The following is a 15,065-nucleotide window of genomic DNA, read 5'->3' as shown; positions in this document are numbered from 1 at the left end:
AGAGGGACTTCATATATTTGGAAATAAAGTTCGTGCCTCTGTCGCTGACGACTTCTCGGGGGAAGCCCACACGGGAGAAGATTCCCATCAGAGCCCGGCCGACTACCGGGGCTGTCACAGTCCGCAGGGGAACAGCCTCGGGGTAGCGGGTGGCGTGGTCCACTAGCACCAGGATGAACCGATGGCCTTGTTTTGTACGCGGGTCCAGGGGCCCCACAATGTCTATTCCGACCCTCTCGAACGGGGTGGTGACCACGGGAAAAGGTTGCAGGGGGGCTTTTAGTTTGCGGCCGCTCTTTCCACTGGCTTGGCATGTGGGGCAAGATCGGCAATGCTGGTGTACATCGTCCCTCATTTTGGGCCAGAAGAAGTGGGTCACCAGGCGGCTGTAGGTTTTATCTTGACCCAGGTGTCCAGCCAGGGGGACATCGTGGGCCAGGTTTAGCAGAAAGCCTCTAAAACGGAGGGGCACCACTAGCACTCGGCTGGCCCCCAACTCCGCGATTCTTTGTTCACTGTATAGCAGATCATTGTCCCAGTAGATCCAATGTTTTCCGGAGGTATCCCCTGCGCTTTGGGCGAGGGCTTGTTGGCGGAGTCCCTCGAGGGAGGGACAGGTCTTCTGTTCTTGGCGAAACTGTTCTTGCGTGGGCCCCCCCTCTTGAGGCCACTGGTCGAGGTTAGCGAGGTCTGGAGGTTGAGCTGTTTCTGGGGGGACGTCACGGTCGGTGGTTTCGGCTGGTGCGACCGGAGGCGGAGGCGCCGGCCATTCGGGTTCCTCGGGTCGGGGTTTGGCACGGGCGGCCATGGACCGGGTGGTGACGCATGCCCAGTCCGGGATGCCTAACATCCCCAGGTGTTCTCGTCGTTCTACGGCTGCCCACGGAGAGCTTTCAAGGTCATTCCCCAGGAGGCAGTCTACGGGGGCATCGTCTCGGACCGTTACTTTCAACATGCCGGAGACTCCTCCCCATTCGAAAGGGACGCAGGCCATCCGACACAGACTCTCTGAGTTATCGGCTGAACGGACAGGGCAGAGAATGTTTGGTAGGAACTGTTCTGGGGCCACCAGGTGACAGCGGACGGCTGTCACACTGGCCCCGGTGTCACGGAGGGCTTCGGCCCGGCGTCCATTGATGCTCACCCATTGGCTGTACTTCTGGGTGTTAGCGGGTAGGGGGACCCGCGGGACCATGTCTTTCCCCCCTAAGCAGGCTAGAGCCATGGCGGCTGGCTCCCATTCTTGATGCTCTTGCTCATATTCTTCTTGTTCCTCTGAGATCTGTTCCTCCCCCAGAGCAGCAGCGGCTACTTGGCGGGGTCTTGGGCTCTGATACTGGGGGCAGTTTGGGTCGTTTGCATAGTGGCCGACTCGTTGGCATCGATGGCACGTAACATTGGCTCGATATCCCGGTCGCGCCGGGGTGCTGCCCCGGTTGGCCGGGGGGTGGTGCTGCTAGCGGGGGCGACCGGAGCGTTGTCTCTTCCACGTCCTTGGCCTCCTCCTCCTCCTCGGGGACGGTGCTGACCGTTGTTGTTCCGGCTCTGTTCATAGGACCCATTCCGGCCCACTCTGGTGATTTCCCACCGGTCGGCTTCGGCTGCGAGCTGCCGGGGATCGGTCAATTTGCTATCGAGGAGGTGCTGGCGGAGCTCAATGAAGCAATTGTTCGATAGATGCTCCCATACCATGAGGTTGAAGAGTTGTTCGTAAGTTGTGACCTTGCTTCCTTTGATCCAGCCCTCGAAGGCTCGGCTAAAATAGTTTACATAGTCCACCCAAGTTGTACCCGGGATGCGGGTGCAGTCTCGGAACCTCTGACGGTACATCTCGGGTGTGAGGCCATAGCGGGTGAGGAGTGCAGCTTTCATATGGTCATAGGAGGTCATCTGGTGGTCCGGGAGCTGTAGCAGGGCGTCGCGGCCCTCGTTGAGGAATCTCCCCCATAGACCGGCTCCCCAGTCGCTTCTATCGATCCGGTGGGCGGTCATAGCGATTTCGTAGGCCTTAAACCATTGCTGGATGTCGTCCTCTCGGAAGTACTCTCGAACGACATCCTTGGGGATGTGTACTTTTTTCTCTGTTGCCCCTGGGGTGTGGGGTTGCTCGGGCACCCCTACTTCTTTATTCTGCTTGCGTAAGTCGATCTCCGCTAATTTTTGCTCGTGTTCATATGCCAATTTCTTCTCCTCGAGCTCCCTTTGTCTCTGTTTTTCCTCTCTTTCTTCTCGGAGACGCAGGTGCTCTAAGTTTATTTTTTGTTCGGCCAACTTAAGTTCAACATCCATTTTGAGCCGGGCCATTTCCAGCTCGTGTAGTCGGGTTTTTTCTCGTTCCTGGATCTCGTCTTGCGAGAGACCCGTTCTTCGCTCTTCAGGGGCTGTGGTTTGTTTTTCTATTGCTGCGATGTTTTGATCGGGGGTTCCGGCAGCCCCGGTTTCTGCCCAAGACTCTAGGGCATGCTTGAAATCGTCCTTGGTACTTAGACCGGTGGTAGCGATACCTAGTTCGATGCAGAATTGTTTTAATTCACGATGGCTGTACTCGTCCAATTTCTCCATCTGAAATTTCTCGGTGGATCCGCTTTCTTTGTTTGACATCGTGATTTCGTCGTGGGGTGAGCTACTCTCTGTACGATAATGCGGTGATTCGGATCGCGCCGCTGGCCACCAATGTTAGACGGACCGGGAGGGTCGGCCGAGGATAAGGGGAGAGGTCTCCGGGGAGAGCCGTCTCCGACGATCGTACAGACCAGTAACTTCCCCCCCACAGACGGACACCACACAAGGGTAAAGTTCAACGATACTTTATAGGCAATTCTTTAAGTACGATGAATGGTACAAGGAGGTCTAGACTCAGGGGTCCCCTCGGTTCTGGTCTCTGGTTTGGGAAAAGGGTAGCGGGACAGTCTTGTTACCAAAAGATGGGAATAGCTCTCAATCCTCGAGCTCGGCGTTCTAGATGATCGGGCCGCGGCGGAGCCAGGCAGGTCCCGAGATGGACGAAGGAAGCGACGGTCCGCGGCGGAGCCAGCAGGTCCCGATGAAGATGGTGGTTACAAACGGTCCGCGGCCACGCCAGCAGGTCCCGACGACGATGAAGGTTTACGAAGGTTACGAAGGTTGCGGCAGCGCCAGCAGGCAGGACGATGATGCGCAAGGCAGAGCTACGGCAGCGCCAGTAGTCCGTCAAGGATGAGTTCTTCTCTGCGTCTCTCGACTCCAGGATACAACTGCCTTCCTGCTCTGGAGCTGCCCCAGTTATAGGGCTGGTGCCCTTTGATGTCCGGACCCTCGCACTTGGAGGTCGGGAGGTCCGGGATGAGGGAGTCCAGACACCCAGCAGGGGGGTGGAGCCAGCGCCCGGGGAGGCGATGGGCGAGCGGCACCTGGCGGGGGAGAGCCATCGACGCCTCTTTCTCCCATTGACTTGCCAAGTAGCCCGCTCACCTCCTGGGTGGATGGTGGTGCCGGGATGTCTGAGGCCTGGCTAGGCCCAGGGTTGAGGTCGATCGGGGGCCAGGCGGCCTCGTGGTGGAGTGTCCAAGATGGCGCCCAGGCTGGGCGCGCGGGCCAGTAGTGGGTCGGGCCCACGAGGTCGATATGTTCAGGGGCCGGGGTCCCGGAGGGGACGGAAGACGAGCAGTGGTGGGGTGTGGCACTTGTGTGACCGGGCTCGGGCCTGGTCGGGCCGAGGGGGGAGCGGCCCTTCATGTGGCCTGTCCAACACGTTTTGGATCAAATTTGCTAAAACACGACAGACCCTTGTAGGGGATTCATGAAATATTCCAGTACTTTCATGCTGCACCAGGGAACACTGGCCTTTCCTAGGAGTAGATCTCGTCTTTTTTAAATGTCTTAAGTCAAGTATTACTTCCACTATCCCAAGGTCAACAATTTTTATCATGGGGGAGCTCCTTATGCCAAGGATTACATACAGTATGACAGTGCCAGAAATGTACAATGGGTACTACAGCCACAGTCATGGGTATCTCTAAACATTCCCTCTGGTATACAAGGGAAGGCATTTTGCCTCTGAAACTCCCTATAAAATGAGTACAGGAAATCTTATGAAAAGTGTTACCTCAAATATCAGTTCCAACATTTTGCTATCTATCTACTCAATATGTTAAGAATTAGGTGCATCATTTCAGGGCCTTTGGCCAGGCGTGGTGGCACAGGTTCTGTTTTCCTGCTGCTCGGTATGACTGGATTAGTGGCTTTCTCAGTTAGACAGTTTGAGTCCCCACAGCCAATGATGGTGTCTTAAAGAAAAATGTCAGGGTCTGCAGTATTAGTGGCCTTGTCCATTAGGCAAGAATTACCTCCAGTATTCCAGACCAGCAGCACACTTGCAGGCATAGCACACATCCACAGAGACACGTTCTCCCAGTATCTCTTGCTGTCTTTCATACATTTGTACTCTGTCACACTCAGAGACACACTGCCATTCACACTTCCATTACTCAATCTGCTTTTGTGTTAGAAAAGCTCGCCCTGATTCTTCTTCTACACCTGCCTTGCCTTTTAGTGAAGCTTAATAATAACATACTCTCCGTACACTATTAAAAAATAATAATATATTTCCTAGCCAATGTTTGTTACAAGTGTAATGTGAATGAAAAGTGCACTTCCTCAAAATAGCTGTAAGGGGTTTATATTTGGATTCATGTGTGGATCAAGCAGTTACATTATTGGAAATTAACTAATTCATGTTCTAACATGTAATATCTATGTAGAGAAAGACAGTGTAGCAAACTCTAAGGGCGTAGATAATCCTTAGATCAGAATCCAAACAGAATAATAGACCCTCCAACACATTCAAATAACTGTGTGCTGAAACAGTAATTTATACAAAAATTCTTCAATTTATTTATTTTGATTTTAGTATATTTTGTTTGTTATTTTTATCCTTTGTATAAATTTCATTTGCTTATTTAGTTCATTGTCCACATTTAAAAAGAACCTTGGTGTATAATACATAATGTTCAAACATAAGCAAAAAATTGATTATTTACAGCTAAAGACGTACAAAGACAATAAGTGAGAACAGAAAAAATTACATGACCACAATTACAAAAGCAAATTAACCCAGTGATATACGAGATATTCAGTCGTTGGAATAATTGATGAAGGCAATGCGGTTGAATGGAACTACGCGCGTTTCGGCCCAAGGCCTTCGTCAGGTGACCGTCATTCGTATATTTTAAATAAATAGAAAAGGTGATATAACCTAAACAGACAAAACAAAAAAAGATATAGATGTATCAACAACTCAGACACACATATTCATTTCAGCTATTTACAATGCAGTTTCTGTTTCTGTATTTTTAGGGTCTATAGCAGTTACAATACAGATGTATATATATATACAATGTTAACGTCTTAGTGCCACCACCTAATTACAATTAATGCCAGACCATCTAATTTTTTGCTTTACAGATGCATAGGTACCTATTTGATGATTCTTGTTCCATATTGGCTAAGCTAAAAAACGTCACTTAAAGTATATCTATTTTTGTTACATTTCTAAATGTGATAGTTTTTCTGAAAGGTTCTCTGACCAACAGTTCCATATTAGACACTAAAGTTTCAGAAGGAAAAGAATCCAGAAACAGAATAGATGTAGACACATATAAAAAACCTTATACACTCACCCTAAAGATACTTTTACTAATGAAAAAGGGGAATATAGCCATTTTTACTTACACAACAATAGACAAGTTGACGAATCAACACTTCGCTTCCTATGGCGACAGTTTTAATTTCATTTGTATCGAGTCAGTTATGCTGAAAAATAGACATGCACCCATTTTTAGATATTGATATCCAACCATATACCTTTCGTCATAGTCTTAACTACTCTACAATAAAGATGTACCTTATTTGTTCCTGCAAAATGACTTTCTACGCACTAAGTCACGTGTAGATTATAGTGAGTCTGGTTAATTGGAGATAGAAGCAAATCCTTAGGATCTTTATTCCAATGGGCTGATTCTAAATTAAACGAGAGCAAAAAGAAATACTATTTATGTAAATTAGGATTTTGTTCATGCTATATAGATTTTACTACATTTAGGTCCATTGCGAATTATATGTTATTTATGCCGCAAAACTCTCACAAATTTCACACCAAAGGGAGATCCTAACAGTGTATGTCTTAATTAACTCACACACATCACAATTCTAGCCTCATGAGAACACTTTTCAGGGGATAAATGCCTACCTCAGATGTCCGATGATTAATATTTGTAAAATTTTTTCAAGGCAACCCGCAGAAAATGTCAAAGCTTTTGGTCACTTTCCTTGTAGTCAATCTGCACTAAAGAGATATAAAACGACACTATTGTACTAAGCATGATACCACTATACATCGCCTTTCTAATCGTGTCTCTTAGGTTCATTACCTTGATGTAGTGACGCTGGCACATGTACGGGCTGAGAATATTAGATTATACAGCCACTGTTAAAGAAAATCGAGAACAAAACCACTATTATAATGGGCATGACCATAATGAAAATGACTTATCTAAATTAAGAGTCTAGTCTGACCAACACGATGTCGCTTGGGTGTTAAACACATACCTTTGTCTTAAGACTCTCGTGCGTTCAGACGGGGGTTCTGATCGGTCGATGCTTCTGAAGTCCGCGATCTAGACGGACTGAGCGATTTTCGGCTTTTTATTTAAGAAAACGCGCGCTCGTTTGCTCGCACTACGTACGTTACAGCTGTGGCCAATTGCTGAAGGCGCGGCTCGATGACGTTTAACCAACGAGTCACGAGTCACAATAATTAACATCGAGGTCGAAAACAGACTATTGCCGAATAACATGTAATATCCGCATCAAATCATCTTATGAAATGCTTAACTTCTTTGGCAACCATGGATTTTATCCAATAACACTTTGCATTTTAGGGTTTTTGAGAGCCAACTTACAATGTAAAAAGAAACCTACAAGTCTTGTAAAGAAGCATTGTGGTGAATGGAAAGCCAGGAATGGTTAAAGGTGTCACACAATCCTCAATCCAATCCATCACCAGCCCTAGTCTACCTCCTCATGCCATCCCACATTCTCAGTCCGCTCCCCCCTTTTGCTGGCAGCCCCGTTGTTCACATGGAATTAAGTGTGCATCTAGTACTACCGAAAGAGCAGGTATTCTGCGAGAACTTTTGTAGAAATATAGGTATATTCATGAGTTGTCATTTTTATTTGTGCAGAGAAGAGGTGGGCCCATGTAAGTGCTGGGTGTTTGTGAAAAATGAGAGTGAGTGCAGAATGAGTGGGGCGAATGCAGGGTGAAAAATGTAACGTGTCGGGTGAGCTGCATGAATGGAATGAGAGAGGAAGGCCCATGTGAGTGTCGGGTGAGAGGAGTGCGTGCACAGTGAGAGGAGTGAGTGCAGGGTGGTGTGAGTGGTGTAAATGCAAGGTGAGTTGTGTGCATGTGTGTGATGCAGGGTGACTGGCGAGAGTGAAGGGTGATCTGTGAGAGTGACTAGTGAGTGAATGTGAGAGGAGTTAGTACAGAGTGAGTGGTGTATCTCTATAAATTCCAGAAGACTATTGTTCCTGTGTGCAGGTGGGATGAACAGAGTACCTGTATGAATGCAGGCTGAGAAGAGGATGAGCAGGATAGTGGTGTACCTCCAGGGTGAGTGCTATGTTTGTGTGTGTGTTGTGAGTGCTGTGCCCATGTGAGTGAAGGGTGAGCTGTATGAGTGCACAGGGAGGGTTGTGGCAGTGTGAGAGTAGGGTGAGAGGAGTGACTGCAGGGTGAGTGACAGGAGTTTGGGTGTGGGTGAAAGTGGAAGGAATGAATGCATGGTGAGTGATGTGCTTGTTTGAGTGAGATTGCAGAGCGAGTAGTGAGAGTGACAGGTGAGTGAAGTATCACATGAGTGCAGGGTGAGAAGTGAGTGTGTGCTTATGTAAGTGCAGGTTGAAAAGCATGAGTGTATGGTGAGTGGTGTGAGTGGAGTGTGATCACTTTGAGTGGAGGGTGGATGGTGTGCTCATATGAGAAGAGGCTAAGTGGAGGGAGAACAGCGCGAGTTCATGGCAAGGGCCATAAGTGCAGTGTGGTCGCTGTGAGTGGTGTGCTTGTGTGAGGGCAGGGTAAGAGGAGAATGAATGGTGGCAGTGTAGGGTAAAAGCATGAGTGCAGTGTGATCACTATGAGTGTAGGGTGAGTGGTGAAGGTGACAAGTGAGTGGAGAGTCGTGCGTTCATTAAAATTAGTGACATTATCGTGCGGTTTAAAGTATCTAAGAAAGTAAGAAGCCTTGAAATTACCATGGACTTCAAGTTATCAATGAATGCCCAAAGCAGAGAAATTTGCAAGATCAAGCTTCATCACCATGAAAAATGTGCAAGATATGTTCCCCCACCTGAAACTTCCACGCAAGGTCCACAATGTTGCTAAGCATTATTGCTTAAACTTGGAAGTACAAAGGGATGGGCATTTTCAGGTTTTTTCTGATATGATTATTTTCTCAGACGGGCTGTTGTATTCAAAAGTTGAGTAATCTGTATGTAGATGTATCTTCAAAAGAATAAGTTGCTTGCCTTTGGTAATGTGCTTCTATGTCGTTATGCCTCTACATATGCCTCTGTGTCATCATGTCCGTGGCGGGATGGAGCTGTGCCTGATACCAATGGCACCCCCTACTAGTGTGCAGGAAGTGTAAAAACGTTTCTGAATCTAGTCTGGCATCTGAGAGGATTAAAAAAGGTAAGCAATATGATTTCTGGAGGATGCGCCACCTACCTGCAGATTCCTTAAGGTAAGTTAATTATTCTTCACTCTAGCTCATGACTTTAGTTTTAAGCGAGTGTGCAGTTTGCTCAAAAACGGTCCTGCAAGAGAGTGATTCAAGCAGAAAATGATTCAGAGAGTACATCAAACTGCATAATGAGAAATTTTGCAGACTTCGTATAACCTGAAATTTGAGAATTTTGCTGACACAATTACAAATGTAGCCAACTGTTTTTGCAACGGTCGCATCTCCAGCTGTCATTTCTGCAGTAATATTTTTCATTTTTAGGTTTTGCCTTTATATACTTCAGTCTTACAGCATGCCACGTGTTTAGCCTTTGTGGCTTCATTGTCACTCTCTTTTGCTTGGTTCTTCTTGGTCCGCTGCCCCAGGCCTCTGTCCTTCCCCTAAAGCATGGATGCCGTACTTGTGTTCTTCCACTGCTCTCTTTTTTCAGGTGCTCCTTTTTTCTTAGGGTTTAAGAACTCTATCAGAGTGTGTCTTTTTCAACTGGCTCCCTTGTGTACTTCTTTTCTCAGTTTTCCTTCTGTCAGTCTTCCTGCAACCTTTCCCAACCTCCCTCTTTTAGTTGCCTGTGTTATCCCCCCAATCTCTCTCTCTCTCCATCTCTTGTCCCTGACTCCACCCACTTGTAATGGCTGGATTTTCTGTTTAGATGGGATCAGCCCCCAGGGGCCCCTTTGACCCAGCCAAAACGTACTCACCTTCCCTCCTCAGATCGTATTCACAATGAGTAGATATACAGGTAAATATACAGGTCGCACCTAAGGATGGGGAATGACAATATATGTATGTACGGATTTTCTACAATATCTTATTCACATCAGTTGGTCTCGCGGCCACCCCGACCCAGACCGTTCTACCCTAGGGCAGATCTGACACACAATCCGGTGTGTCTACACATGGGCCTGCAGAACCCAATGCTCCCTTTTCCAAACTGTTCGCAATCCTGCGAAACTACACGTTAGTTCGACCTCCTAACGCTCTCACTTACTCAAGCCACAATCCAGTGGGTATTAACACTGGTCTCCCACCCAGTGCTGTCACTAACGCCGCATATCAACGACGACCACATTCCTATGAACCATTATTTGGGGTATTATTCCAGTGGTCTACTTGGAATAGAACTACAATAATAACTTTGAATAGGGTTCCAGATTGTATAGTGTACTCCCTGCTCTTGACATCGAAGGTCCACCCACTCCCTCCTTATTCAATCACCATTTACCTGATCGGGATTTCTCATCCGTTCACCCAAACAGTTCCTGACTAGAAGTGCGGTTTACCAAGATTGAACATAAGCACCAGGTACACGATAATTCTATATGAATTAGGGTATTTATTAACAATAAACACAAATCACATTACTATGCGGCATAACTTTTGCAAAGAAAAAGGTAAAGATTAGAGTGCACATTCTATGAGCAATGGACGGACATCACCTGGTTAATATGAAATCTGGACTCGGCAGTCATCTAGGTTCCCTTCTCGTCTCTGTGTCCTGGCTCTCCTTGCAGTCACACCCCAGCCGTCACAAGTACACGTCTGCACCGCTAGGCTCAACCTCGTCTGCTTCCTTCCAGGGCACCGGAACCTTGCTGATTATTAGCTACCGTCTCTCTCTCTCTCTGTATCAGTGCGCTCCGCGCTACTTCTCGTTCAGTCTTTCTCAGAGAGTTTCGGTCTTAAATCTTTCTCGGACTTCAAAGATGGCGACTGTCCACCATAAGATGAATAATAGCGGAGATGCTAACGGCTAGATGCCGCCTACGGACTAACTGACAAACTGACTAACACCTTCGCTAATATCAAAGCCCGTTCCTTCATGGAAATTCACGGCCAGTAACCTGCCGCCCACCAAATTCTTGTACCTCCCCGTACCAAGGACACTTTCCCAGCCGGCCGGCCTGAAGTTGTGTCTTCGGAGTGGAGAAAAATACATTCCTTCGATAAGGGTCAGCCTGAACCGGTTCTCTCCAAGCGAACAACAGCTTGAAACTAAAACATTACACTTGACCTAGAAGGCCTTCTCGAGCTACCGGGCAGAAAGCAAAATGGAGTCTGTCTCGTTTAAGGCCTACGGAGCCCATAATATGCATAGCTCCATGAAAAACAGCTCAGCATGTTAGCAAATGAGCGAATCATGACTAATATTTATATATCTATCCCCTAACTTAAATTCATAAGCCTTACTCTAAGGAAAATGGTACGAAAATGCCCTAATATATGTAAGATAGGGTCCCTGTCTATCGGCCTAATCCCTATACTATGGGGGTGATAGGCTGGAGTCACTCTCCATCATTCTCCTTCTCCAAAGAGCTAGCAAAAAGGCAGCCATAACATTACACCCCTTGACTCCAGTCTATTAACCACAAACTAAATGGAGCTAACGTCAGTAGACGAATAATATGAAACAAAATTAACTGATCTACGACCCTTACTAAGTCTAAAAAATTGTAGCAGGGAAGGGATACACTGAATAAAGCAACAAATAGCTATAAGGATACAAATAGTAAGAATAACCCCCCCTAAAATTTGTCGTATGAAATGCATGTCCGGGAGCCAATTAAAAAGCCAGTCAAAGAAACCCTGATCTATATGTTCTCTAATTTCTGCAGTCAAGTCGTGGAGTTTGTTAATGTGGGATTGGATAGCTTTAGAATGGTCAGACAAATTAAAACAGCATAGACCTTCAAAATCAGAACATTCATGTCCATGTTTCAACAATAAGTAATCGATAGCGGCGCGATTTTGCAAAATAGCTCTACGTTCACCTTGGGAATCTAATAATAAATCAGATAAAACAGTAGATGTTTGGTTAATGGATTTGACCATCCAGCAGGCCATTTTGCCTATTGTTTTGGCATTATAAACGGCCAATGCTGGCACTCCAATAATAGAAAAAGCTAAACCAAGATATTCAGATCTAGAATAGAGGTGAACAGAGGAATCACAATCTTCATGTAATGACATCGAATCACGTACAATACGGGAATGTGAAGTAGGATGAGAGGAAAACATTAGCAAACTTAATCTAGTGATGGCACACGGGCCACCAGAAATATTCGCAGGAATATAGGGCCAAGATGAATTCCCACAGGAAAAGAGCCATCCAGCTGGCAATAACATTGGACGATAATGGCTAGTGGCTACTACTAAACGTTTACAGGTCATATTATTCTTAACTGAAAGACATGAATCCGGAAGTCTCTTTGAACATAACAAGCGTTGATGAAATGAAAAAGTAGTAGCGGCTTGGAGCTTCAGCCGCAGGCACTCGGTAATAGCTTTAGGGTTGCAGGTCATTATGAAGCAAAGATCTCCAGGGGTAATATTAAAAGTAGTAATTCTGGAATTAATAGAGACATCAAGGTCTGGAATAAGATTACATGAGGGACAAAATTCGTGTGCTGCAAAGTCACCCAGAATAACATTAGGTCGGGCATTAGAAAAATTAAAAATATGGTGAAGCGTTTCAGTGGATGCAGGGACAGCTACCAGACAGGTCGCTAAAATGTCAGTAACGCTCTTCATGGGGGTAAGGCAAAAATGCGGAGAGTTCGTCACCCGCTTCGCGAGTGTGATCCAAAAGTTAGACGAAGCAGCCCACGCAGACCGCGGGGCTCGTATTATCCCATCAACCGGCATCGGTAGATCCTCTCCTCTCCCGGCGTAGCAGGCCAAAAGGAGTCCAGCGCCGACACATCCTGCAGCAGCAATCCAAAGAATGATCTGGAAGAATACAAACACAGGCCTTAATCATTCTCGTAAATAACATTTATCAGCTGGGACAGCTTCCCAGCCATCTTTCCCTGGCTTCATCACCAAAACGGTGTTGTCATGACCGGTCGCAATAATATCAGCCTGTTCAGGAGGATTTTTAGGCGATTGCACCCATATTTTAGCTCCAGGAAGATCAGACGATCCGAAGCCTTTTTGTCCTCGCACAGTTAGCAACGTTGGGGCAGGGCCTTTTTTGATTTCACCACTGAAAACAGGCATAATCAATAACTGAGCAACACGGTCAGACTTTTTAATGAACAAATCCGTCTCACTGCTATTAAGCAAGAGAACCTTAATCTCTCCCTGATAATCACTGTCAATTACTCCTCCGAGTACTTGTACACCTTTCAGGGCCAGGCCAGATCTAGGGGCAATTAATCCAAAACTACCGGCAGGTATACAGACACCAATGCCAGTTTCAACAATGATTCGATCTTTTCCGGGAAATGTTGCATCATTTAAAGCATGCAGGTCGAGGCCTGCGGAACCTGGGGTCGCTCTACATGGAGCCAAAGCACCGGGGGTAATTTCCCAATACATGACAGTGTTCGATACAGAATTAGGTCTCGCATCAACATTTGGAGGAAACAAACGCATTAAAGGAGATTCAGCATGTAACAAAGGGCGATTATTTAAAATCAATAAAGCTTGAAGTAGGACATCTCTCCACTGGCTGTAACGATCATCAGTCAACTTGCGCAACTGTTCTTTCAACAAGCCATTCATTCTCTCAATCAATCCTGAAGCTTGTGGATAATATGGAATATGAAACACCCAATCAATATTATTTTCCGTACAGAATTCCTGCACCAATCTTCCACGAAAGTGGGATGCATTGTCTGATTGAATCTGGAATGGGACACCATAATACAGAATAATGAGCTCCAGGGTTTTAATTGTGTTCACTTGGGTAGCGTTCTTGCAAGGGAAAGCGACCAAAAGGCCACTATAAGTATCAACCACTGTGCAAATATATTGACAATTTCTGCTCATAGGGAGCGGGCCAATATAATCAATCTGCCAAATTTGGGCGGGCAATTTACCTCGATGTAAGTGGCCTCGAACAATCTGAGGCACCTCTTTTTTCCTAGAATGTTGGCAAATGGGACAATGTAGAATGACATCTTTAATTAAAGAAAAGGGAATATGAATTCCCCTATCGGCAGCCCACCTGCTAGTGGCTTTCTCTCCAAAATGTCCTGCTTTCTGATGGGCCCACTTCGCCAATCCCGCCAAATCAGAATCTTGCATGTCAACCAGTGCCTCAGAAATTTTAGACTGTTCATCTGCAATATTATGAAAAAATTTGTCAAGGGAGTCAATTGGAGTATGAGCATCCACGTGAAAGATTGTTACAGTACTCTGCGGGAGCAATTCCCAAATTTCTTGCCACAATTCTTTTCCCCACAATTCTTTTGAATGCAATTCCCAATTATGAGAATGCCACGTAGGTAACCACACCGCTAGTCCATTTGCAGTGGACCAGGAATCAGTGAAAATATGACATGTACCTGGTAGTTCCTGTTTCAAAACTTGGTAAACTGCATAGAGTTCAGCATATTGGCTACTCTTACCATCTCCAGTTGTACTTATCAATTTCTTCGTAATCGGATTAAAAGAGACAGCTTTCCAATGTCTTTTGTCACCAATGAACTTCGCAGAACCATCCGTAAACCACACATGTTTTCTATCCTCCGCGGACAGATCATCAAATGATTTACCCCACCTCACGGGAGACTCCTGCACTACGGGAACCGAACACTCACTTTCAGCCTCATTGGAGGGCGCCTGCGCCACTCGCTCATGTAAAACCGCCACACCTTTCGGACCCACACGTGCCCTGTCCTGAATGTACCATTTCCATTTAATCACACTAGCCTCCTGAGCATGTCCAATTCGATGGGACTTTGGTGAACTCAAAACCCACTGCATAATAGGAATTTCAGGCCTCAAAATCACAGCATGGCCTAGGGTCAATTGCTCGGTATCCACCAGAGCCCAATAACAAGCAAGCAATTGTTTTTCAAAAGGTGAGTAACGCTCACCAGCCTCGGGTAACTTTTTGGTCCAAAAACCTAATGGCACTTTTTGTCTGCCCTGCTTTTGCCATAAACTCCAATTGGCATACAGGCCTTCCACGGACACATTCAAATCCACATCACCTTCACTCACGGGCCACAAATCCAAAGCATACTGAATAGCTTCTTTAGCCAAATTAAAAGCAGTCTGTTGATGTTCACCCCATTCAAACGCATTCTTTTTACGAGTGACTCGATACAGTGGAGCCAAGATTTGACTCAAATGGGGAATATGCTGACGCCAAAATCCAAACAAACCAATAAAGCATTGAGCTTCCTTCCTGTTTCTGGGAACAGCAAAATCAAGTATCTTTCGTTTAACCTGTGGAATCACTTCTCTGTGACCCTCATGCCAATTAATTCCTAAAAATTTTACAGCTTGGGATGGAGTTTGTAATTTGTCAGGATTAATTTCCCAACCTTT

The sequence above is a fragment of the Lissotriton vulgaris genome, chromosome 11, assembly GCF_964263255.1.
Source record: "Lissotriton vulgaris chromosome 11, aLisVul1.2, whole genome shotgun sequence".
NCBI classification, from domain to species: Eukaryota; Metazoa; Chordata; class Amphibia; order Caudata; family Salamandridae; genus Lissotriton; species Lissotriton vulgaris.
The sequence above is the reverse complement of the archived record's forward strand: the minus strand, read 5'-3'. Positions refer to the sequence as shown.